This window comes from Miscanthus floridulus, chromosome 15 (assembly GCF_019320115.1).
Source record: "Miscanthus floridulus cultivar M001 chromosome 15, ASM1932011v1, whole genome shotgun sequence".
In the NCBI taxonomy this organism is placed as follows: domain Eukaryota; kingdom Viridiplantae; phylum Streptophyta; class Magnoliopsida; order Poales; family Poaceae; genus Miscanthus; species Miscanthus floridulus.
The window spans coordinates 86,354,790-86,380,746 of record NC_089594.1 but is presented as its reverse complement, the minus strand read 5'-3'; the positions used below and the strand labels follow the sequence as shown (position 1 = coordinate 86,380,746).

At 48.1% G+C, this 25,957-nt stretch overlaps 2 long non-coding RNA genes across 2 annotated transcripts; both read left to right on the top strand.

The window, feature by feature from the left end:
- Positions 1–15,664: 15,664 nt before the first annotated feature.
- LOC136509661 (uncharacterized) lies at positions 15,665–16,323 on the top strand. The gene is made up of 2 exons (XR_010772415.1): positions 15,665–15,990; positions 16,123–16,323. It is a non-coding gene; the product is annotated as an uncharacterized lncRNA (long non-coding RNA).
- A 7,892-nt stretch (positions 16,324–24,215) lies between these two features.
- LOC136509556 (uncharacterized) lies at positions 24,216–24,878 on the top strand. Its single transcript, XR_010772377.1, has 2 exons — positions 24,216–24,541; positions 24,678–24,878. It is a non-coding gene; the product is annotated as an uncharacterized lncRNA (long non-coding RNA).
- The last annotated feature ends 1,079 nt before the right edge of the window (positions 24,879–25,957 follow it).

Below are 25,957 nucleotides of genomic sequence, written 5' to 3'. Positions count from 1 at the left end.
CGTCAGCGTGTCTAGCTCGTTGGTGAACTCAATGTACGCTCAGTCTAACCTCGCGTACGAAACCCTGGCCTGGTCCCAAAGGTACACCCACATCGGCTGCCGTCTTAGAGGCTGACCTTGGAACCACTCATGACGAGCCAAAACCTCGGGACGACCAACTAGAAGACGAGCCCACATCCACAGCTGTAACAGGTGCATGCATCCACCAAGTGATGGGTTGGACGAAGACCGACGACACCCCTCACACAGCTATCGATATAGAAAATATAAGACTGCAGAGCCCCAGCTGTAGTGACCTGCCTAGTACCAGTCACTAAGGCAGTGGATCCACATCCAGGATGCACTGTCACCCATGGCGTCAGGGAAGAGAACGTAGGCAAACAGGTGTAGGATCCATGCCCTGCAGTAGTACCCAACTGTCTCCTCATCTGCCTCCTCGGGGCACTGTGCGAACTCCTCCCGTAGCTAGGAGATGGGAACTCTAGAAGTGCAAGCCACTTGCTCACCAAGCTCACGCCCAAGGAAGGCCTCCACTCGTGCTCTCCAGCCCTCTGACCTGCACTGTCTAGTGACTGGGTTGCCGTGAATCCTTAGGCCTAGCATCTTCTGATAGTCCTAGAGCGTGACTGCCATCTCCTTGAAAGGTAGGTGGAAGCTGTGAGTCTCCAGCCACCACCTATATTTAAGACAAAGCAATATTAATTGTCAAAAAGTCAGTCACATGAACAAATGGCCATGAATGGGGGCAATGATTCAATTTAATACCTATCAACCAACGTAGTTATGGCCGCTGAGTTGAACTTGGGCAACCCACGACGAACCTAAAAAGAGATGATATCCAGGCCAGCTCTTTGCAGGAAAGGAGTGTAGCTGTCGTCATACCGCATGTCTAAGAACCCACTGTGGGTTCTAGGACGAAGGAGCAGAAGGTCCTACATCAAATAAAATAGTCTCCTGTTACTTCACAAACACATGTACGCTCACCAAATTTAAACAAAACTTATAGATTATTACCTGCCCCAGCACTATAAGACATCCTCGGTGGGTTGCCTCGTACGTCGAGTCGAGCAGGTGGAATTGCTCCATCCTACAAAAAAAGTGAATGAATTCGAATTTGAATATACAATGAAACATGAACTTAGAAATACATAAGTAATTGACACAAATACAAGCATAAAAATAAACATGCATAATTAATTAAATGAAGACGACAAATATAAAATAACAAAATGAACTAATAGTCGTACCTCACTAATCTGTCAATGGCAACTTCATGAATTGTGGCCAAGTCTACCGCACTTGCCACACTCGTACTACTCGGGGTCAGTAACAAATGGAGTTCCTCTCCCATGCCTCATTCTTCTGGGTATCTGATCCATAACCATCCTATGCCTCGTCCTCGGCCTTGATCCACGCTTGTTCCAATGGTAAGCTGGATCCGTAATATACTTCGGCCCATTATATGGAGGCCACTCTCTAGGGTCCTGCAAAGGCACAAAGCGGGGGCTCCATGTGTGCACAAGCGTGTCAACACTGAACTTGTGAGGTATCCTCCTCTCGATATTATAGTTGCGATGCCTAGCTACTGCCACCAAATGAGAACATAGAAAGTGGTACTGTCTTGGTTTACCACAAGTGCACTTGAAATCTTGGAGGACAACCACATGTATCCTCGACTCTCGAACCTCGCTGTCAGACGTTGTCGACAAAAGATGCTCGACAGTCCACCAAGGGGTATCCCATGATGGTAGATTTGTCGGTGGGGATGCACGTAATTAGGAACCAAATGGTGACACAAGGCGCAGAGACAATGATTTAGATAGGTTCGGGCCGTCTAATCGACGTAATACCCTACGTCCTGTGTCTTTGGTGTATTGTATTGAATACATGATGTCGAGTAGAGGACCCCTGCCTCTCCTTATATACTCTAGAGGGGCAGGGTTACAAGTAAAGTATCCTATTTGGTATTATACAATGTCTTGCGGTGCACGCCGAGCAGCGCCGTGCACGCCTTGACCTTGTGGGCTGGGCCACCTCTGATGGTGTGGCCCATGTCTTGGGGGCCATACCCCCACAGTTAGTCCCCAAGCCTAACAGTAAGTGATGCAGTCATGTGGTGCTAGGGTCATAAAGTAGAAGACTAGCCGAGCAAGCAACTAGTCCCTAGGCATAGCCTCGAGATGAGAATAAGCACATTCACCGCAAGGTGAAGTGTGCCCACTTAGTCCCCGAGCCTGCTGGAAGATGAAGAATGAATCTTATAGCAGGGTCAAAGGAAAAGAAGTCTGAAAGCTTGCCGACGTCGTCTGACATGTGCATATCAAGACCCTAGATGTGCTGCCCAAGATCAGCACCCTTATCCGAACAGCATGGAGTAGCTTGATAGCACACCAACGAGACATAACAAGATCCAAGCACCAAGGAGTCCCTAGCGCAGCCAGTGATGTACGACCAACCAAGGAGTTCTCGGCGTAGCTAGCGATAACCGAGAATCGAGGAGCAAGGAGTCCCCGATGTCGCTGGCGATGACCGAGCATCGAGGAGCGGGGAGTCCCCGGTGTCGCTGGTGATGACCGAGCACCATGGAGCGAGGAGTCCCTGGCGTTGGTGGCGATGACCGAGCACCGAGAAGCAAGGAGCGAGGAGTCCCCAGCGTCGCTGGCGATGATCGAGCACTGAGGAGCGAGGAGTCCCTGGTGTTGGCGGCGATGACCGAGCACCGAGGAGCGAGGAGCGAGGAGTCCCCGGCATAGGTGGCGATGACCGAGCACCAAGGAGCGAGGAGTCCCCGGCGTCGCTGGCAATGACCGAGCACCGAGGAACGAGGAGTCCCCGGCGTCGCTGGTGATGACCGAGCACCGAGGAGTGAGGAGTCCCCAGCGTTGGCGGCGATGACCGAGCACTGAGGAGCGAGGAGCGAGGAGTCCCCGGCTTAGGCAACGATGACCGAGCACTAAGGAGCGAGGAGTCCTCGACGTCGCTGGAGATGACCGAGAACCAAGGAGTGAGGAGTCCTCGGCGTAGGCAACGATGACTGAGCATTGAGGAGCGAGAAGTCCCCGACGTCACTAGCAATGACCGAGCATCGAGGAGCGAGGAGTCCCCAGCGTCGCTGGTGATGACCGAGCACCGAGGAGCGAGGAGTCCTCAGCGTTGGCGGTGATGACCGAGCACCGAGGAGCAAGGAGCGAGGAGTCCCCGGCATAGGCGGCGATGATCGAGCACCGAGGAGCGAGGAGTCCCCAGCGTCGCTGGTGATGATCGAGCACCGAGGAGCGAGGAGTCTGTCGATGTGGGACCCACGGGATACCCCGCAAGGAAGGGAGAAGAACTAGCCTGACTAGGATTCTTCCCCTGTAATCTTAGTAGTAGTATTATCCTGTAATCCTACTAGGAACTCTCATTATAAACCGACTAGGACTCTGGCCTCCTAACTATATAAAGGAGGGCAGGGCTCCTTGAATCAAGGGGTGAAGGCAACAATTGTACAACGCAACACTTTACAATCAATCCAACGCAAAGGCTAACGCCGACTAGACATAAGGCTATTACTCGATCTATGATCGAGGGCCCGAACTAGGATAAATCGACTGTCTCTTGCGTTAACCGTCGAGTTCTGCATATACTGAAGCCCGAACATACTGCCCTGGGTACCCCCATGGCAGGCTATCGGTGGTCAAACACCGATAGCTGGTGCACCAGGTAGGGGCTTTCAGTGAATTTGCATCCGAGAGCTCGACGGACCTCGACAACATGATCTTCTTGACAGGATCAACCTTCATCTTCGGTTCATGGATCTACGAGGCAGGCGACAACGGCAAGCTCTAAGGCCGTCTCCTCAAAGATTCAGATCATCATCAGAACTTTTTCATTTCGACGACAACAATAGATCAGCTTGCTAGAAGATTCGTGCAGCTCGTGATTTCCAATCCAACTCGGATTCTGCGACTTCACGCATCTGATTCGAACTCAAGTTCCGCTTCTGAGATGAAGTCTTATCCGAGTTCTTTTGGAAAACCGAGTTCTTTTTTGACAAAGCTTCGGAACATGATGTCAATCTATCAAGAATACTACTCGGAATACACTCAGAATACTTCAATGAAGTCGGGTCCTCTTTCGTTCGGACTCCACAACATGGCAACGTCTAATTAGACATGGCCTGAAGGATTCCTCGATCCGGTGCTCAGAATGCCACTAAAGGGAGGCCAGGAAGGTCTTGTTCTAACTATAACTTCTCAAGACTAAATCGTTCACTGTCTAGGTACCATTCCTGAGGATGATGGCACCCAACTAGTCGATGATATGATGACAAAAACTCTACCCTACCAAGAAGGAGATTCGATCTATGAGCTTGAAGCATCTACTAAAGTTATCAACAGCTCTGGCAGTACGGAAATCAACGATGATGACAGAACAACTCACGCTAGAGAAGTATTCATGATTCGCCGTCCTCAATCACCATTGATCCCCCTAGAAGTACCTGATGTGAGGTCTTTAGATGAATCCGAATCCAACATATCACCATTTATCTAGGGGCACAATGGTGAGACTGAGAGTCAGAGGCAAGCGAGAGAAAGAAAGAACAAATTGAAACAAGGACGTCAACACCGTGCTAAGCAGCAAAAGGACACTTGGATCAAATATGAATCAGACCAAGCCGAGTACAATAGAAGAAAATCAGAACGAGAGGTTGAAGAAGGACGAGCAACAAATACACCCTACGATAAGATCCGAGAAGCACTAGAAGAACTCAGGGCGACCCCATATCCCAATGAAAAACAAGAACAACTCCAAGATTTTCTCCGATCAATAGTCCTTAAAACGCACGACAGAAGGGCAACATCTCATGAACTAGGAAGATCAAAATCAAAGGAAGTCTGCTTTCAAAAGACTTGGACCAAGTGGAAGTCACAACGGAGAGAGCCGAAGAAATCACTAGTCTAAACAACCGAGTCGAGCAACCAAGAAAGACTAGAAGCAAAGCACCTACTCTGACAACCACGCAGAGCTACTCTCACCAAGACGACAGTTGGCAAGAAGGGGGCATAGAATCAGAATATACGGAAGCCAGAACGCACGATAGATTCCCCTATTTTGCGAACAGACTTGCTTCAATACGACTACCTCACAATTTCAAGCCGTCCAACCACTCCAAGTATGATGGCAAGACCGAACCAAAGTAATGGCTCAGGATTTACTCACAATCGATTGAATTGGCCGGAGGAGATGATGACATCAAAACCTTGTTCTTTCCCATGGCCCTAGAAACCATGCCACTCCAATGGTTTGACAAATTAAATCCAGGATCAATCAGAAATTGGGAAGACTTGCAAAGAGCTTTCTGTGAAAATTTTGCGGGAATTATTACACATCCAATCACCCACGCAGAGTTAAAAGGACTCAAGCAGAAAGGGGGTAAAAGTCTTAGAAATTACTATCGACAATTTGGCGAACTACGAGCTCAAGTACATGACATCACACAACAAGAAGTAATCGAAGCCTTCTCTCATGGAATCATGGCTAGGTGGCAATTTCAAGACTTCTACAAAGAAAACCCAAGAAACAATGAAGAATTCAGAAGAACAGTGGAAAAGATGATTACTGCAGAGGAGAAGACATGAGAAAGATTCTCGGATAGAAATAACAGAGACAACCTGGACAGACAAATTCCTCAAAACAGCAGACATCAGGAGAGAAAGCATGGTCCAAACGACAAAGTAGCAATGGCTGACAAATCAAAGAAATTTACCAAGCCTAGAAGATATGACGACATTGAGAACATACGTTGCGCCTTGCACCCCAACGGAAAGCACACCATCGGAAATTGCTACACCTTCAATGAAAGATACACTAGAAAAGATAGCAAGGGAAACAATAAAGAAGACAATCAGAAAAAAGAAGGAGACAACCTTGAAGACAAGGGATTCAAAAAATCTAGGGGAACAGTGGTAGTAATCTTTGCTGGGGTTCTAGATTCTAGAAGCAAACATCAAGAAAAACTAGTGTTACGAACCATCATGGCAGCAGAACCTGCTACACCAAGATATCTCAATTAGTCAGAGTATCCAATCCAATTTTCAAGAGAAGACCAATGGACCAGTGTAGAAAACGCAGGCCATTACTCACTGGTTCTAGATCCAACCATTGCCGGTATGACTATTACAAAAGTACTAATCGACTGGAGGAGCCAGGACTCAACATCATTTTTTTAGAAACTCTAAGGAAGATGGGACTACAACTCGCCGGGATGATCACACCAACAAGCACACCTTTTTATGGCATAGTGCCCAGCAAGGTAGCAATGCCACTTGGACAAATCACTGTACTAGTTACCTTTGGAACTCCCTCAAACTACCATACAGAGTTCATAAAGTTTGAAGTCGTAGACTTCGATTCATCATATCATGCAATCCTCGGGCGCCTGGCACTAGCAAAATTCATGGAAATACCGCATTATCCAGTACCTGTTGCTTAAGATGCCAAGGCCTAACTGGTGTTCTTTCTCTTTGGAGTGATTTAAAGCACGCATTTGACTGTGATGTTTAGGCTATTCAAATTGCAGCAAGAGCACAAGCAAATGATGGAAGAAAAGAAATAGCCACTATTGCCGTAGAAATAAGTCAAGAAGAACTAGAGATACCGGCTAAAAAGCCAAGCATCCTAGCACCACCAAAAGAAGCTGACGTCAAGCAAATCGACCTGGGCACTGGTGATCCCTCAAAAACGGCAACCATCAGTGCACACCTATCAGCAAAATAGGAACTCGTGCTCACCAACTTTCTTCGGGACAACAAAGATATCTTCGCTTGAAAGTCGGCCGACATGCCAGGGGTCCCAAGAGAGTTGGCTGAGCACAGAATTGATATCAATGAAGGCTCCAAGCCTGTGAAACAATGACTACGACGATTCTCTCCCGGCAAGAAGGCAGCAATTAAAAAGGAAATTACAAAACTAGTGGCAGCCGGATTCATCAGGAGAAATCATTCATCCAGATTGGCTAGCAAACCCAGTTCTAGTACAGAAAAAGAATACGGACGAGTGGCGCATGTGTGTCGACTACATAGATCTCAACAAATACTTCCCGAAAGATCCATTCGGACTACCATGCATTGATTAGATAGTTGATTCAACAGCAGGATCTGCCCTGTTATCCTTTCTAGACTGCTATTCCGGATATCACCAGATCGCATTAAAAGAACAGGACCAAAGTAAGACATCTTTCATCACTCCGTTCGGCGCCTACTGCTACAAGACCATGTCGTTTGGACTCAAGAATGCTGGAGCCACTTACCAAAGAGCTATCCAAACGTGCCTTGGAGATCAGATCGGCGAAAATGTAGAAGCATACGTGGATGACGTGGTTGTAAAAACAAAGAACCCAGATGCACTGATTAAAGACTTAAAACAAACCTTCGAGAATCTGAAAAGATAGAGGTGGAAATTGAACCCAAACAAGTGTGTATTCGGAGTTCCTTCAAGACAACTACTCAGATTCTTGGTCAGTCATCGTGGAATCGAAGCAAGCGCCAAGCAAATTCTAGCCATAACAGAGATGGGCCCTCCTCGAAGCGTCAAAGACGTACAAAAACTAACAGGCTGCATGGCGGAACTCAATCGTTTCATTTCAAGACTCGGTGAAAAAGGGTTACCTTTCTTTAAATTGCTAAAGAAGACAGACAAGTTCGAGTAGACGGAAGAAGCCAATAAAGCTTTCAAGAAACTTAAGGCATACCTCACATCCTCACCAGTCCTAACACCTCCAAAGAAAGACGAAGACATGATGTTATACATTGCGGCAACTTCTACTGTAGTCAGCACAGGCAATAGTAGTGGAAAGAGAAGAAGAAGGGCGCGTGTATAAAGTACAATGCCCAGTATACTAGATCAGCGAAGTACTGTCAGAATCAAAAATCTGGTACCCGCATGTGCAAAAACTACTATACGCCCTACTGATCACTTCACGCAAACTTCATCACTATTTTGAAAGCCACAAGATTATCGTGGTGACAGATTTCCCACTAGGAGACATCTTACACAACAAAGACGCAACAGGGCACATATCCAAGTGGGTAGTTGAACTCGGTGCTCTCAACATCGATTTCACCCTGCGAAAAGCAATTAAATCCCAAGCCCTTGCTGATTTTGTTGCCGAATGGACAGAAATTCAACAACCCATGTCAAGCACCATCCTTGATCATTGGAAGATGTACTTTGATGGATCACTCAAGCTAGGCAGAGCCGATGTAGGCGTCCTCCTAATTTCTCTAGGACTGGAAAACAACTCAAGTATGTCCTTCAAATATTATGGCAAGCTACCAACAATGAAGCAGAATACTGAAGCTCTCATCCACAGTCTACGAGTGGCAATTACCCTCGGAATCAAGCGATTACTAGTATATGGTGATTCGGCAGTAGTCATCAACCAAGTAAACAAAGATTGGGATTGCACCAAAGAAAACATGGGTGCTTACTAGTGCTAAAATCCAAAAACTCGAAAAACATTTCCAAGGATTAGAAATTCTACATGTCCTGTGAGATTCTAATATTGCGGCAGACATCCTCGCTAAGCTTGGATCAGACAGGGCGAAGGTCCCACCCGGTGTATTCATAGAGGAGCTATCAGCTCCCTCTATCAAACAACCCAGTGAGATAACCCCTGAAATCTCAGCCAAAGACAACTAGGTCTTGGTAATCACCACTTCATGAACCCAGGTTTTTATTGATTACATGAAAGAGAATAAGTTGCTAGCGGAAAAATAGGAAGCCACACAAGTTATCCGCAGAAGTAAGAATTACGTCCTAGTAGGAGACAAGCTCTACAAAAGAGTCGTATCATCAGGAGTACTCCTAAAATGCGTCTCATTTGAAGAAGGCAAACAAATCCTAGACGAAATACACTCAGGATGCTGTGGAAATCATGCCGCTTCAAGAACACTAGTCGACAAAGCATTTCACACTGGTTTCTACTGGCCAACCGCTTTGAAAGACACAGAAGAACTCGTCAAAAGATGCAAAAGTTGTCAGATGTTCGCAAGACAGGCTCATGTGTCAGCCCACAACCTCATCTGCATACCACCTGCTTGGCCCTTCTCCTGCTAGGGGCTGGATCAAGTAGGACCTCTCAAGAAAGCAAAAGGTGGATTTGAGTACATCTTCATGGCAATTGATAAGTTCACCTAAGTGGATCGAATACAAACCACTCACAAAATACAGCGCAGCCAAAGCAGTCGAGTTCATCCAAGACATTATGCACCGCTTTGGCATGCCCAATCGAATCATCACAGACTTGGGTTCTCCTTTCACAGCTACAGAATTCAAAAGTTGGGCACAGGATTATGGCTTCAGCATAGATTACTGCATCAGTCGCACATCCAGAAGCCAACGGACAGTTAGAAAGGGCTAACGGACTCATACTAGCCGGATTGAAACCAAGACTGTATGAAGAGCTAGTAGACTATGGATCAAGATAGATTGAAGAATTACCCAAAGTAGTATGGGGGCTACGAACTCAAATAAGCAGAGCCACCAGATATTCGCCTTTCTTCCTAGTTTATGGATCAGAAGCTGTACTACCTACCGACTTGATTTGGACATCACCAAGGATAGAACAGTATGACGAAGGAGAAGCAGAACACACCAGAAGATTAGAACTCGACAGTACAGAAGAAGTTAGAATAAACGCTACCCTGCAATCAGTAAGATACCTCCAAGGACTAAGGCGCCACTACAACAAGAATACCTAGTCTTGATCATTACAAGTTGGAGACCTAGTACTAAGAAGAATACAAAAAACCAACAGATGCCACAAACTACTCAGTCCATAGGAAGGTCCTTTTATCGTCAAAAAAGTCATCGGACCTGGCACATACAAGCTTGTAACTGAAGACGGAAAAGAAGTCAACAATACATGGCACATCAATCAACTACGAAGATTCTACGCATGAAAACAACTCAAGGGAAAATATGTATACAAGACACAAGAGATCAACAAAGATAGCGCTCACCAAAAACATATGTATCATTGTGAAATATCAATATTCATGATCAATAAAGATGATTCCTTCTCGACAAATATATGTCTCATCATGACTTTCCCCGAGTTGTTTCTTAAAATGCAAAATGGCTGAAAAGACGCCTGAGCATACCAGCCGAGAGCAAAATAGCTAAAAAGGTGCTTGAGCCCGTCGATGAGGGTAGCTAACAAGCTAACACCTGAAATAAAATGCAAAATGGTTGAAAAGACGCCTGAACATCCCGGCCGAGAGCAAAATAGCTAAAAAGACGCTTGAGCCCGCCGATGAGGGTAGCTAACAAGCTAAAACCCGAAATAAAAAGCAAAATGGCTAAAAAGACGCCTGAGCATCCTGGCCGAGAGCAAAATAGCTAAAAAGATGATTGAGCCCACCGATGAGGGTAGCTAACAAGCTAACAACCAAAATAAATTGCAAAATGGCTGAAAAGATGCTTGAGCATCCTGGCCGAGAGCAAAATAGCTGAAAAGACGCTTGAGCCCGCCGATGAGGGTAGCTAACAAAGCTAAAACCCAAAATAAAAAGCAAAATGACTGAAAAGACGCCTGAGCATCCTGGCCTAAGAGCAAAATAGCTAAAAAGATGCTTGAGCCCGCCAATGACGGGTAGCTAACAAGCTAACACCCAAAATAAAAAGCAAAATGGCTAAAAAGACGCCTGAGCATCCCGGTCGAGAGCAAAATAGCTGAAAAGATGCTTGAGCCCGCCGATGAGGGTAGCTAACAAGCTAACACTCGAAATAAAAAGCAAAATGGCTGAAAATACGCCTGAGCATCCCTGGCCAAAGCAAAATAGCTAAAAAGATGCTTGAGCCCGCCGATGAGGGTGTTAGCTTGTTAGCCTTCGTTCCTTTTGGCCAACTGAATGAGACATTGGAAGTAAATAGGTCCATGGCACGGTCTATTACTTCTTTCTTCATCAGACGGTCTGTGTTTTCCTAGGGTACCGTTGTTGTCACCTTTATAGTCAAATGCTAGGTGGGCCCTCTCTTTGCAGGGCTGAACGCGCCGCACTATGAAGCTAGCCGCCACCAGTTCACCCCTAAGCTCCACGCCCTTAATCAAGTCTAGCAATTCCATTACATGCTCCATGTCAGCATTGTTGGGTCTCTCCGACCAGTTACTATGATTAACCGGGATGTGGTGGACGTCACATCAAATCATTGGGTGACTTTGTTTGATATAGAACCATCTGGCATTCCAACCTTTAAGGGAGGTATTTAGCGGTACGCTGATATATTCGCTGGCCATCCCATCCCTGAGTTGTAGGTACACGCCGTCGACCACCTTGGAACCGCTGCCCCCCTTCTTCTTCAGATAGAACAGGTGCCTAAAGAGGTTGAAGTGCAGAAGAACACCGAGAAACGCCTCGCAGAAATGGATAAAGATAGACACATGCATAATGGTGTTGGGATGCAGATTACAGAGGCTAATCGCCCAAAACTCCATAAGATCCCTCAAAAAGGGGTGGATAGGAAACCCTAATCCTCGCCAGAAATAATCTTCAAATACTACAACCTCATCAGTATGTGGTGTCGGGAAGGGCTCACCACTAGCCAGCCGCCATCCAGCAGTGAGGTGATCTGGGAGAACGCCCGCCGGCACCATCCTATTGAGATCCGCCGCCGACGTCTTCGACGGCACCCACTCCTCATCGTGGCTGGCTCCGGTGGCCACTTTCTTTGACTTTGCGGCTCCTTTTTTCAGCGCCATTTTCTCTGGATTCGAACTGGGTTGGAGGTGAGTGCTCACGATGGTGCGGAATGTGGAGCGTAGGGTTTGCGAAGGAAGGAAGAAAGGCAAACTGAGTGAGGTAGGAGGCGATGTATGTGGCGGCGTGGTTATAAAGCGCTTCCTCCAGTTTTCATTGCGCCTGAGGGTTTTTGGGAAACCATTCTCGCCATTAGCGCTATTTCGACTCCACCAAAGCAGTTTAATGGGCCACAAGTTGGGCCATCACGCAACAGTAGCCCACGTCGCTCATTTATCGCCACCAAATATTCACCAATTTCTCCGCAATTTAATGAGGCTCAGCACCCGATGCTGCACAGCCATTACTCCGATTTTTTCTCCACGGTTTGATTTATCCGATATCTACGCCCGACACACGGGGACTGGCTACTTGCTCGGTTGGATTACTTTTTTCTGAGCCTGGCACCACATGACTACGTCACCTACTATTAGGCTCAGAGACTAAGTGGGCACACTTCACCTTGTGGTGAATGTGTTTGTTTTTCATCTCGAGGCTACGCTCAGGGACTAGTAACCTGCTCGGATGGTTCAATATTTTCTTAGCCTGGCACCACCTGACTATGTCACCTACTGTCAGGCTCGGGGACTAAGTGGGCACACTTCACCTTGCGATGAATGTGTTTGTTTTTTCTTAAAGATTCTGAGCCTCTAAAAGTTAAACCAAGGTTTCTTTAACCTCGTGGTCGGACTCTAAGTGGGCACACTTCATTTTACCACGCGGGAATTTTCAATTCTGAATTGAGCTCCTTACACCCTTATGACAAGCCGTGCTCAGAACACACTGGTCGGCGATGGTGCACGTTGCTCGGCAACTGCTCACAACTGATCGGTGATTCGTTATGGTGGTCGGACCATGATCTGGACAGCTCGGTTTTTGTTCGCACCTACTCGGGAAAGTTCAAGACGGCGTTGCTCAACGGGTATAAGGCGCTCGGGGACTAGCTGTGGGGGGTATGACCCTGGATACCCATGGCAGGCCACATGGGCTACGCCTCCAGGGGTGGTCCAGCCCACGAGAAGGAGCCTTGCGGGGCACGATTCTGCTCGGCGCCTCCCGCAAGGTATGGGAAGGATATCCGGAAGATGTCACGTAGTCTGATAGGATATGCACGATCCCGTGTTTCTTGTAATCTGTTATTACTTTCTGGTTATCTCTTAGATCTAACCGTCTTGTAACCTTGCCCCCCAGACTATATAAGGTGGGCAAGGACCCCCTACGAAATCACGGTAAATCATACGATAGCTAATACAAACCAACAGACCACAGGAGTAAGGTATTACGTCATACTGACGGCCTGAACCTGTATAACTCGTGTGTCTCTGTTGCCTTCTTGTTCTTGATTACATGCTCCTCTGCCGATCAATCTACCATTGTGGGATACCCCTCGGTGGACTGCCGATGATATTCTGTCGACATGGGCCCGATGGTAATCACCAATCATTGTGCACGTATCAAACTGGAGCAGGACTCCTATGCATGTCCGATCGGGTCGGAGTAGGATTTCTGTATTCCCGTGCGGATGCAGCTCGGCATGTTTGTCGAAGCCAAGTGAGACTAATCGGAGGAGGATGAGAGTCACGCCGTCATGTAGTTTGTTGTCCTGTGATTGGATCTGGAGAACTATGATATCGCTGTCGCCGTTGTAGATGGAGCGCTCGAGCCGAGGGATATCAAGCCTGTCAGGCTGTTGAAGCACGCCGCCGTAGGAAGTTAGGTTGCCACGAGCGGTGTCGATCTTGAGATCCCATCTGGTTCGCCATAGATCAGCACGCACGAGCCCCTACCTGGCGCGCCAACTGTCGACAAAAGATGCTCGGTAGTCCACCGAGGGGTATCCCACGATGGTAGATTTGTCGGTGGGGATGCGCGTAATCAAAAACCGGATGGTGACACAAGGCGCAGAGACAACTATTTAGACAGGTTCGGGCCGTCTGACCGACGTAATACCCTACGTCCTTTGTCTTTGGTGTATTATATTGAATACATGATGTCGAGTAGAGGACCCCTGCCTCTCCTTATATACTCTGGAGAGGCAGGGTTACAAGTAAAGTATCATATTTGGTATTATACAATATCTTGCGGTGCACGCCAAGCAGCGTCGTGCACGCCTTGACCTTGTGGGTCGGGCCACCTCCGATGGTGCGGCCTATGTCTTGGGGGCCATACCCCCACAGACGTTGAACCGCCCCTATGCTCGACCTGATAAGTCCCTGTAGCGTGGTCAAAGCATGTAACCTCATGTGTGCTAGCTCTTTCTCTTGCCTGCTCTAGGTGTGCCTTTGGTTTCGGAGCCCATATCTCTCCATCACTCCGCAACTGCAATGCATGGGTGTATCTATCGTTGAACCAGGCAACAAACTTATAGAAGGTGAATTGAACGATTGCATTCACGGTAAGGATGAAAACGGTCGAACTCGGTTGAAAAACTCTTCAACCGTTTTCTACTTTTACATTTGAAATACGAAAGCGAAAGCGAAAGCGGACAAGCCGGACACGAAAACGAACACGAACTTACGGAATATCTAGAATTTCGAAAACGAACTAATTCGAGCGGAATTATGTCGAACACGGTCGGTATGCGAAAATTCAATACGAAATACCGACCCACAGTGCATAGCATTAAACAAGTGCACGACCAAATACATAACAAGTTCACAACTAACAAGTGCATGATCTAGTTCAAGTGCATAACATTAAACAAGTGCACGATCAAATACATAATAAGAGAGATGAGGCTGGGCGCCATCTATAAGAGATGGCAGCTAGCCACCGGTAGAAAGAACACAGCTGCGTGGTGAGCAGCCTGTAATTGGGCTGTATGACCTGTGCAGTTGGCCAAATTCGATTTAAACCGAATTTTGAATTCGGAATATTTCAAATTAAAAGTAGAAAAGTAGAAAACGGTCGAAAAATGTGTAAACCGTTTTCTACTTTTACATTCGAAATACGAAACATCTCAAATGCGAAAGCGAAAACGGTAAAGTCGGACAAGAAAATACGGATTCGGTCGGATTAAATATAGAAAACGATGCGGTTCGGTTCGGGATATTTCCGTTCCGTTTTCATCCTTAATTCACGGGCATACCACGTATCCTCAATGGCAACTTATTGAATGACTCTGCCATGTTGGTACACTGAAACTCGTACCTCCATCCACCGGCGTCGTGAGCTCTCGTTCATTTCTCCAAATCCCTCATTAAACCTGTGAGCCATTGTCTACCTTCTGCATTTGATGCGGTTCTGACCTGCTCCAACTTTTCCTTAAAGTACTTGTTATTAAGTTGTCGAGCAGCCTCCTGGAACAGATCAAAGTTACCTTTGACACCATCCTTTCGGAGTAGATTCTCGGTAAGGTGCTGAGTACACAAACGATGGTGCAAAGGTACATATCCCTCTATCTGCTCTCGCACGGCATTAAGTATGCCCTGATGCCCATCAGATATGACGCCAACCTCCCTGTCAGGCCCAACCACGTGTATCCGGGCGCGGACGCGGCGTGGCGCGGGCACCGAGAGAGAGGGAGAGGAAGAGAGGCACGGGGCCCATAGGTAGGCGCCGAGCTCGGCGCCAAGATGTACGGCGCCGAGCTCGGTGCCAGAGTGACTGGCGCCGAGCTCCCTGCCATGTCATCCACCGAGCCCAGGACCTCGGCGCCAGGGATGCTGGCGCCGAGACGTGTTAGCTCGGCGCCAGCATCAATGACGCCGAGCTAATGGTTTATTTTCTGAATTCTTTTCGTTAGGGATTTATTTATAAGAAACTTTTAAAAGAAAGACTAAATTGTAAAAAATTGGGACGTCTCCGCTCCATCGGTTCCCACCACCAGGAAAAGATGCCACAGACAAGTGGTTCTGGTGGCCTAGGCTATAACACGTGTTCCGTCTCGAGCACTTTCCTGCTTTTTCTTGGTCAGTCGTCGGCTACAGGCCCGCCCGCCTCACGCTTCGGCTTCCCTGCACAGAATGATAGAACCCACGCCGCTCGCGGCCAGTAGCAGGCGCGCCACTCCCAGGAGCCTAGAGCAGGAACCCGGTGAGCTCGCACCCGGCATGGACGACAGCAGACGGCTCGCCGATGCCGATGCCGACGGCGAAGAACAGGACCACCGACGCGCCGAGCAGCATGAGCGGAAGGTGGCCGTGGGCCGGGCGTGGACCTGCCATGGATTTTGCTTGCGTTGCGTGGGATACCGTGCTTGACCTGCCTGGTACGTCGTCGCCGTTACGGGTTTGTTTCTCTTATAATTCGTATTTTTAATTTATTTTTTTAATTAAAAGAGTGTTTTTTTTCTTACAATAAATTTACCAAAATAATATTTCAATTTGCTTTTTCAACGAAGCTGAACGGGGCCATTATATAGACGCCGAACCGCGATTCCGCCGACCGACGGACGGAAAGAACCGGTTTCACGGACCAATGGCCCACACGTGAACAAGGGTCAGGGATCAAATCCGCAACTAACCATTATCATTAAGGACTGATAACAATTATTTATCTCTTACATGTTTTCTATTTCACATGCTATGAATTCCTATTCCTATGTTCCAAGTCATATCCATCCACGGCCGGCCGCCAACATGCCCGGACTTCCACTATTGTGTGTGTTAAATTATGATTAATTTAGCATCGTTGTTAATTTAGTATTTGTTTTAATTTCTCATCGATTACAAAAACTAAAAGTGTTCCAATTTTTTCATTCAACTTTGATAGTTGACCCTTGCATAGTAACTTGAGAAGTATAACGTGTATCCAAAGAAACAGATATCCTCATCACTACTAGACTTTGTTAGGCCATCTGGATGGCACATACAAAGCAAATTATCATCCTAGCTGGCTCAAAGCATGCATACCGGAGAAAAGCGAATCTTTTGATGAATCAACTCAAGATCTTTGCATAGGTTCATGCTGAGTACTATAGTCTAGATGGTCCCATATGTAAGATTATCTCTAATAAGGAGACCCAAACCCAAAATGGATAGTGAGAGACCCAAAATCAGCCTTCAACAGAGTACCTATATGTGAGATCTATTTTGGGTTGTCTGAGAGACACAACCTAAATATGGGTATCCTCTCTCCTGAAAACACATTTGCAGAAAGGATTCTCTTTTGGGTCTTGTTGTTAGAGAAGATATCAAATAGGTATTGAACATTTTGTCTATAACGCTAGCAAAAGTATGAATGGGTTTTGTATTTTAGGTGGTATTGTTGGAGGTAGCCTAAGAGCTAGTAGGGGATGGTGGCTTTACTTTCTACTTTTCTTTTATTAGTGGGTCCCAATTTGTCCCACGAGGCCAAAAAGTATATAAGTGTTATTATCCGAATTTATTTCCACCCCAACTCACATCTCTTGAAGCTAGGCAAAATGTATATAAGTGTTATTATGTGTTAATTTTTCATACATTTTAACTAAGCTATCATACATTTTAATTTTTTTCATCGATGAAAATGAAAAAAAAAAGTGTATTAAGTATTGTTATGTGTGTTAATCAATTCTTTATTATGTATGCTATTTAGAGATCGCCTCCACTTCCACTATTTAAAAGGGATACTTCCTTCGTCCACAAAAGAATGCAATTCTAACATAACACTATGTTAAATATCTTGAGTCTTGTTCACAAAGAAAAAATTATACTAACTATAAATACAAAAGTATTAAAATTTATAATATAAAATAAATATCATTAAATTTGTCATGCTATACTTATTTGGAGTAGTATATAGTTGGTCAAACTTTAACACTTTAACAAAAAAAGTATAGAGTTATATTCTTTGTTGAATAGAGGTAATACTTGTTCTGAAAATAATGTAACTCTAGATGCATTCTCAATTAAAATATTCAAAGTATGACTAAATACATATAAAAATAGTATTGTTTTTATACGATATAAATATTATTATAAAAATGTATCTAATTATATTTATTTGATATTATAATTATTTTATAAATCTTCATATATAATTAGTCAAAATTCTTTTGAGGACGGAGGGAGTGGTTGATAATTTAGCAGCTGTGACGATATACACGAGGTATATTCGACTCGATCGGTTTGGCTGGGTTCCATGTATCATCACTTCATCAGTGCCAAACTGCGAATCCAGCTAGGATGAGCAGATCTGTTCTTTTTGTTATATATATATTTGTTGTACGTAGCTGCAGACACGACACGACAGGATAGGTGTTTGAGAAATTAACATTATCATCGTCGTCTTCCTCTCTTTTTTTTACAACAGTCGTCTTTCTCTTTGCTTGTTCGCTTGGTCAAACAAGAAACATCAGATGATGTAATGCATTGATAGTCTCTCCCTCCCCCGCGTCGTCCATATAGGGCAGCTCGGGGGCGACCCCTACCACCACCGCCGGTCCCCCGCCTCGCCGGCTTCTCGGCCACCGCCGCCGCCCCCTAGCTAGCGATGGCGGCGGCCCGCTGCGGGTGCTCAAAAAGGCTTCCCGCAGCAGCTCCCGTCTCCCTCTCGCTTCTCCCTTCCTCTGCACTTCTCTTTCCCCTCCGCACTTTGAACTACTGGCAGCTAGGGGGCCGCCGGCGAGCTTGGGGGCTCGGATCCAGGGTCCCTGGGCACGGGATACGGCCACCCCTAGCCCGTATCTGGCTTGCGGGCGGCTGAGCGGGTGGCCGACAAGGCGGTGCCCTCCCTCTCCCCTTTCGGCGGCGCAGGGTGGCCCGCGAGGTGCGCTCGGTGGCGCGGGTGCTCTGCATGGCTAGATTTCACGACTACGGCGGCGCGGCTCATGTGAGCTGTCGCGCGGCATCTGGGCAGGTCCGCGGGTCTTGCTCGGCGCCCTGCTCCAACTTCCTCGAGTCGTGGAGGCCCGCGACTTCTGGGCGATCTCCTTGGGCGTCTCAGGCGTGGTGTCTGGGTGGCGGCGCGGCTCACTTCCCCGCCCCGAACCTCCCGGACATCCTCATCTGCTCCAGGTGTGTGGAGCAGATCTGGGGTGCGTCGGGTGCTGGCTTCTGCTGAGGCCCTAGCGTCGTGTGCACAACTGTCGAGGACCAATACTAGGGTATCCAAAGAGGAGCTAATAACCATCTATATTTATTCATCCGAGCAGTTAAGAGCGCCTTACAGCTCCAACCAACCCCCAGGTGCGCAAGCTCCGCCTCACCCGCCCTCTGAGGGCGGGCTCCACCTCGTCTGACCTCTGGGGCGGACTCCGCCTCACCCAACCTCTGAGGGTTGGCTCCAACTTGCCCGACCTCTGAGGGTTGGCTCTGCCTCGCCCAACCCCAAAGCCACAGGCTCTGCCTCGTCCTGACCCTTGGGTTCACGCTCTGCCTCGCCCTGACCCTAAGGTCGTGGGCTCCGCCTTGCCCTACCCTTGGGTTCACGCTCTGCCTCACCCGACCCCAAGGTCATGGGCTCCACCTTGCCCGGCCCTTGGGTTCGTGCTCTGCCTTACCCGACCCTAAGGCCGCGGGCTCTACCTCGTTCGACCCTTGGGTTCGTGCTCCGCCTCGCCCGACCCTAAGGACCACGGGCTCCGCCTTGCCCGACCCTTGGGTTCACGCTCCGCCTTGCCCAACCCCAAGGCCATGGGCTCCACCTCGCCTGACCCTTGGGTTCATGCTTCGCCTTGCCCAACCCTTGGGTTCATGCTCTGCCTCACCAGACCTCTGCTCACTACTCTTTCCCTACCGACATGGTCGGGGCCAACTGGGAGCAACCGATCGGGGACAGCCGCTCGGTGTGGGCCTAGGGAGCAGGCAGACCAGATAAGATAAGGTGCTCAAGTCAACCGCAATACCGAGGACCATACCCTACCATGCCTTGTGCACCTGCTGGAATGGTGCTGACGGGGCATGACAGACGAACACGGTAGAGCCTGCCAGATAAGTCAGGGCATAAACAGTGTTGTGGGCGCCGTCGTTTGCCGTACCAGACAAACACAATAGAGCCTGCCAGATGTGTCAGAGCATAAATAGTGTTGTGGGCATCGTCGTTTGCCGTACCAGACGAACACGGTAGAGCCTGCTAGGTGGGTCAGAGCATAAACAGTGCTGTGGGCGTTGGCAGCAATCCCATACCCGATGGCGTGAGCAACAAGACTAGGCAACACACGTATACACCCTCATTCTCATCTTTTCCCTCTACTATAACTGGTGCTTTCCCTTGGCCTATAAATGGGAGAGCAGGGTGTCCCATGAAGGGGACTGGAATCAGATAAAATCATACTGAACCGATCAGAACACAACTACATAGCCGAGCAGCAACCGAGCTCTCAGCACCCGTTCGCTCCTTTCACCAGAGACTTGAGACATGTCGCTCTCTCGCCCGTTTGTAACCCCTACTACAAATTTTTAGTGCTAGTAACACGAGTAGGAGCAATGAACTAGATGTAGGGACATTCAGCTCGAATCCAGTATAAACTTTGTATCCTCTAAGCACACCATCTAAGCTAGACGCGCAATATTAGAAATTTACTAATTGGTGGTAACTCGAAACACCAATAGCTGGTGTGCCAGGTAGGGGCCTTTTGCGCGTCTTGACATACACACCAGACCTCGGATGGCTAGTCATGACATCAGCTAGGTCCTAGGCATGCACGTGCGCCTCGGGGACCTGGACTTCATTGTCATGATGGAGAGAGAATTGGTGCGGGCTTCCACCATCGTCCAATCTCTTCACTTCTCCAGCTTCGATGAGATCACCGAGGTGCTTGAGGAGCTGCAGCTGTATGCACCGGAGGCCTGTGCCCCCGGAGGTGACTAGCTCCCTGACTTCAACTACTGGGAGGTTAGAGCACCAGCTCAGCGCCTTCTTAGGACCCCGACCATTCTGGGAGGACCTATGCCACCTCACCTTCTCGTTCGCTAACATAGTGGCACAACTTGCTGGTGGAGAGCCGCTCTCCCTGGAATACCTCTTCCGGAGCGCCCCGACAGCACTTCCGTTTGGTCTTCGCAATGCCACAGAGACCATTTGCCGCCTTGTGGTGTAGCGCGCATCTCGGTCCCCTACGAACGATGAGTTTGTGGGAGTGGCCAAATATGTTGCGAAATCTTTCCATGACCTCCTTGTAGAGGAGTCAGAGTCACCCCCCAGCTCTTACTCTAGTAGGGGGAGCCATCACCCCTCTCGTGAATGCTTCATGGTAGGTACCCCCGAGGGACACGTCAAAATCATCCATGAGGAGGAGGCTACCCCGATGAACGACCTCGACGACAAAGTCGAGGGGGATGCAGCGGCCCCACCCCGCTTGCGGGTGGAGCAGCTAAAGGCCCAACACCTAGAGCTCGAGGAAGCATGACACCAGCTCAAATAGAAACGCATGGAGCTTAATCGAGAGATCGAGCACCATAGAGACTATGGGCGCGCCATGGCCCACAACGTGAACCGGAGGATCGTCGAGGACGATGAAGCACTCCCACACTTCGCCCGAGCAAGCTAGAACATTGCTGCTATGGTAGCCTTGCTCTGGGGGCTTCTAGGGCCTACAACGCCTGAAGATCATTGGGTCCATCATGAGATTTGCACGCTGCTCGAGCGTACGGCGGTGCAGCAGGCCGAGAGCTCGCTATCTCGATGACGCGAGCTCAAAGCTAGCCAGCATGTGCCCTTAGAGTGACCAGATAAGGATGTGTCAGTCCTCTAGGCACCGCAAGGTGGCAAGCCACGCATCGTAGTTCTGGTGCATGAGCATCTCGATCATAACCGTGACACGCGCGACACGCTCAACGCCCAGCAAACATGCCCACGACGATCCGAGGGAGGGAGCTAGCCACGGCTACCACCCTCATCGTGGTGGATGCTATGACTGCGGTGAGGACCAAAGCCCAAGCCCTGGCCTACCGGGATCTCAGGCCTTCGGCCGACACATCCTCAACGCCGCCTTCCCACCACAGGTGCCGACCACCAACCAACATCTCGAAATACTCTGGGGAAATGAACCTCGGACTGTGGCTCGAGGATTATCAGCTTGCCTGCCAAGCCGATGGAGCGAATAATGACAATTTCATTATTTGCAACCTTCCATTGTTCCTAGCCAATTTAGACGCGAACATGGTTGGAACACCTTCCACCCAACAGAATTCAAAGTTGGGCAGACCTAAAAGAGATCTTTATGGAGAATTTCTAGGGCACGTATAAGCGTCCTAGGAACCCCTGGGATCTCAAAAACTACCGATAGAAGGCCAGAGAAACCCTTCATGGGTATATCCGGTGCTTCTCTCAGTAGTGCAATGAGCTGCCCAACATCACCGATGTCGACGTCATAGGAGCCTTCTTATCTAGGACCACCTATGAGTCCCTAGTTCACAAACTAGGACATAAGGGCTTGTGAACTACTAAGGAGCTTCTCGACATCGCCACCAGCCATGCCTCAGGCGAGGAGGCGGTCAGAGCAATCTTTGACTGTCTCAAGGGCAAGGCAAAGCAGGACTGAGGACACCAGCAAAGGTGCCTCCAACTGTCCTAGCAAGAAGAAGAACAAGTAGCGACACGAGGGTTCACTCGTGGCCGCCGCCGACCGTAGGGGGTCGAAATCCCATGGAGGGTACCTCGGACCACTTCAAGAAGTTGCTCGAAGGGACATGCTTGAACCATGCCTTCCATGTCAAGCATATGTATAAGGACTGCAGCCTCATGAAGCTGGTTCTTAACTGGAGTCTTCAACTAGGGGGAGCATGGAAAGGACCCTAAGCCAACCATGGATGATGCTAAGGGGATGGATGGTGGCTTCTAGACGCTAGATGGCCACCTTATGATCTTTGGAGGGTCTTTCTGTATTCCCGTGCGGATGCAGCTCGGCATGTTTGTCGAAGCCAAGTGAGACTGATCGGAGGAGGATGAGAGTCACGCCGTCGTGTAGTTTGTTGTCCTGTGATTGGATCTGGAGAACTATGATATCGCTGTCGCCGTTGTAGATGGAGCGCTCGAGCCGAGGGATATCAAGCCTGTCAGGCTGTTGAAGCACGCCGCCGTAGGAAGTTAGGTTGCCACGAGCGGTGTTGATCTTGAGATCCCATCTGGTTCGCCATAGATCAGCACGCACGAGCCCCTACCTGGCGCACCAACTGTCGATAAAAGATGCTCGGCAGTCCACCGAGGGGTATCCCACGATGGTAGATTTGTCGGTGGGGATGCGCGTAATCAAAAACCGGATGGTGACACAAGGCGCAGAGACAACGATTTAGACAGGTTCGGGCCGTCTGACCGACGTAATACCCTACGTCCTGTGTCTTTGGTGTATTGTATTGAATACATGATGTCGAGTAGAGGACCCCTGCCCCTCCTTATATACTCTAGAGAGGCAGGGTTACAAGTAAAGTATCATATTTGGTATTATACAATGTCTTGCGGTGCACGCCAAGCAGCGTCGTGCACGCCTTGACCTTGTGGGTCGGGCCACCTCCGATGGTGCGGCCCATGTCTTGGGGGCCATACCCCCACAGACGTTGAACCGCCCCTATGCTTGACCTGATAAGTCCCTGTAGCGTGGTCAAAGCATGTAACCTCATGTGTGCTAGCTCTTTCTCTTGCCTGCTCTAGGTGTGCCTTTGGTTTCGGAGCCCATATCTCTCCATCACTCCGCAACTGCAATGCATGGGTGTATCTATCGTTGAACCAGGCAACAAACTTATAGAAGGTGAATTGAATGATTGCATTCACGGGCATACCACGTATCCTCAATAGCAACTTATTGAATGACTCTGCCATGTTGCTACACTAAAACTCGTACCTCCATCCACCGGCGTCGTGAGCTCTCGTTCATTTCTCCAAATCCCTCATTAAACCTGTGAGCCATTGTCTACCTTCTGCATTTGATGCGGTTCTGACCTGCTCCAACTTTTCCTTAAAGTACTTGTTATTAAGCTGTCGAGCAGCCTCCTGGAACAGATCAAAGTTACCTTTGACACCATCCTTTCGGAGTAGATTCTCGGTAAGGTGCTGAGTACATAAACGATGGTGCAAAGGTGCATACCCCTCTATCTGCTCTCGCACGGCATTAAGTATGCCCTGATGCCCATCAGATATGACGCCAACCTCCCTGTCAGGCCCAACCACGTGTATCCAGGCGCGGACGCGGCGTGGCGCGGGCATCGAGAGAGAGGGAGAGGAAGAGAGGCGCGGGGCCCATAGATAGGCGCCGAGCTCGGCGCCAAGATGTACGGCGCCGAGCTCGGTGCCAGAGTGACTGGCGCCGAGCTCCCTGCCATGTCATCCACCGAGCCCAGGACCTCGGCGCCAGAGATGCTGGCGCCGAGACGTGTTAGCTCGGCGCCAGCATCATTGACGCCGAGCTAATGGTCTATTTTCTGAATTCTTTTCGTTAGGAATTTATTTGTAAGAAACTTTTAAAAGAAAAACTAAATTGTAAAAAATTGGGACGTCTCCACTCCATCGGTTCCCACCACCAGGAAAAGATGCCACAGACAAGTGGTTCTGGTGGCCTAGGCTATAACACGTGTTCCGTCTCGAGCACTTTCCTGCTTTTTCTTGGTCAGTCGTCGGCTACAGGCCCGCCCGCCTCACGCTTCGGCTTCCCTGCACAGAATGATAGAACCCACGCCGCTCGCGGCCAGTAGCAGGCGCGCCACTCCCAGGAGCCTAGAGCAGGAACCCGGTGAGCTCGCACCCGGCATGGACGACAGCAGACGGCTCGCCGATGCCGATGCCGACGGCGAAGAACAGGACCACCGACGCGCCGAGCAGCATGAGCGGAAGGTGGCCGTGGGCCGGGCGTGGACCTGCCATGGATTTTGCTTGCGTTGCGTGGGATACCGTGCTTGACCTGCCTGGTACGTCGTCGCCGTTACGGCTCCATTTGTTTATCTTATAATTCGTATTTTTCAATTTATTTTTTTAATTAAAAAGTGTTTTTTTTCTCACAATAAATTTATCAGAATAATATTTCAATTTGCTTTTTCAACGAAGCTGAACGGGGCCATTATATAGACGCCGAACCGCGATTCCGCCGACCGACGGACGGAAAGAACCGGTTTCACGGACCAATGGCCCACACGTGAACAAGGGTCAGGGATCAAATCCGCAACTAACCATTATCATTAAGGACTGATAACAATTATTTATCTCTTACATGTTTTCTATTTCACATGCTATGAATTCCTATTCCTATGTTCCAAGTCATATCCATCCACGGCCGGCCGCCAACATGCCCGGACTTCCACTATTGTGTGTGTTAAATTATGATTAATTTAGCATCGTTGTTAATTTAGTATTTGTTTTAATTTCTCATCGATTACAAAAACTAAAAGTGTTCCAATTTTTTCATTCAACTTTGATAGTTGACCCTTGCATAGTAACTTGAGAAGTATAACGTGTATCCAAAGAAACAGATATCCTCATCACTACTAGACTTTGTTAGGCCATCTGGATGGCACATACAAAGCAAATTATCATCCTAGCTGGCTCAAAGCATGCATACCGGAGAAAAGCGAATCTTTTGATGAATCAACTCAAGATCTTTGCATAGGTTCATGCTGAGTACTATAGTCTAGATGGTCCCATATGTAAGATTATCTCTAATAAGGAGATCCAAACCCAAAATGGATAGTGAGAGACCTAAAATCAGCCTTCAACAGAGTACCTATATGTGAGATCTATTTTGGGTTGTCTGAGAGACACAACCTAAATATGGGTATCCTCTCTCCTGAAAACACGTTTGCAGAAAGGATTCTCTTTTGGGTCTTGTTGTTAGAGAAGATGTCAAATAGGTATTGAACATTTTGTCTATAACGCTAGCAAAAGTACGAATGAGTTTTGTATTTTAGGTGGTGTTGTTGGAGGTAGCCTAAGAGCTAGTAGGGGATGGTGGCTTTACTTTCTACTTTTCTTTTATTAGTGGGTCCCAATTTGTCCCACGAGGCCAAAAAGTATATAAGTGTTATTATCCGAATTTATTTCCACCCCAACTCACATCTCTTGAAGCTAGGCAAAATGTATATAAGTGTTATTATGTGTTAATTTTTCATACATTTTAACTAAGCTATCATACATTTTAATTTTTTTCATCGATGAAAATGAAAAAAAAAATGTGTATTAAGTATTGTTATGTGTGTTAATCAATTCTTTATTATGTATGCTATTTAGAGATCGCCTCCACTTCCACTATTTAAAAGGGATACTTCCTTCGTCCACAAAAGAATGCAATTCTAACATAACACTATGTTAAATATCTTGAGTCTTGTTCACAA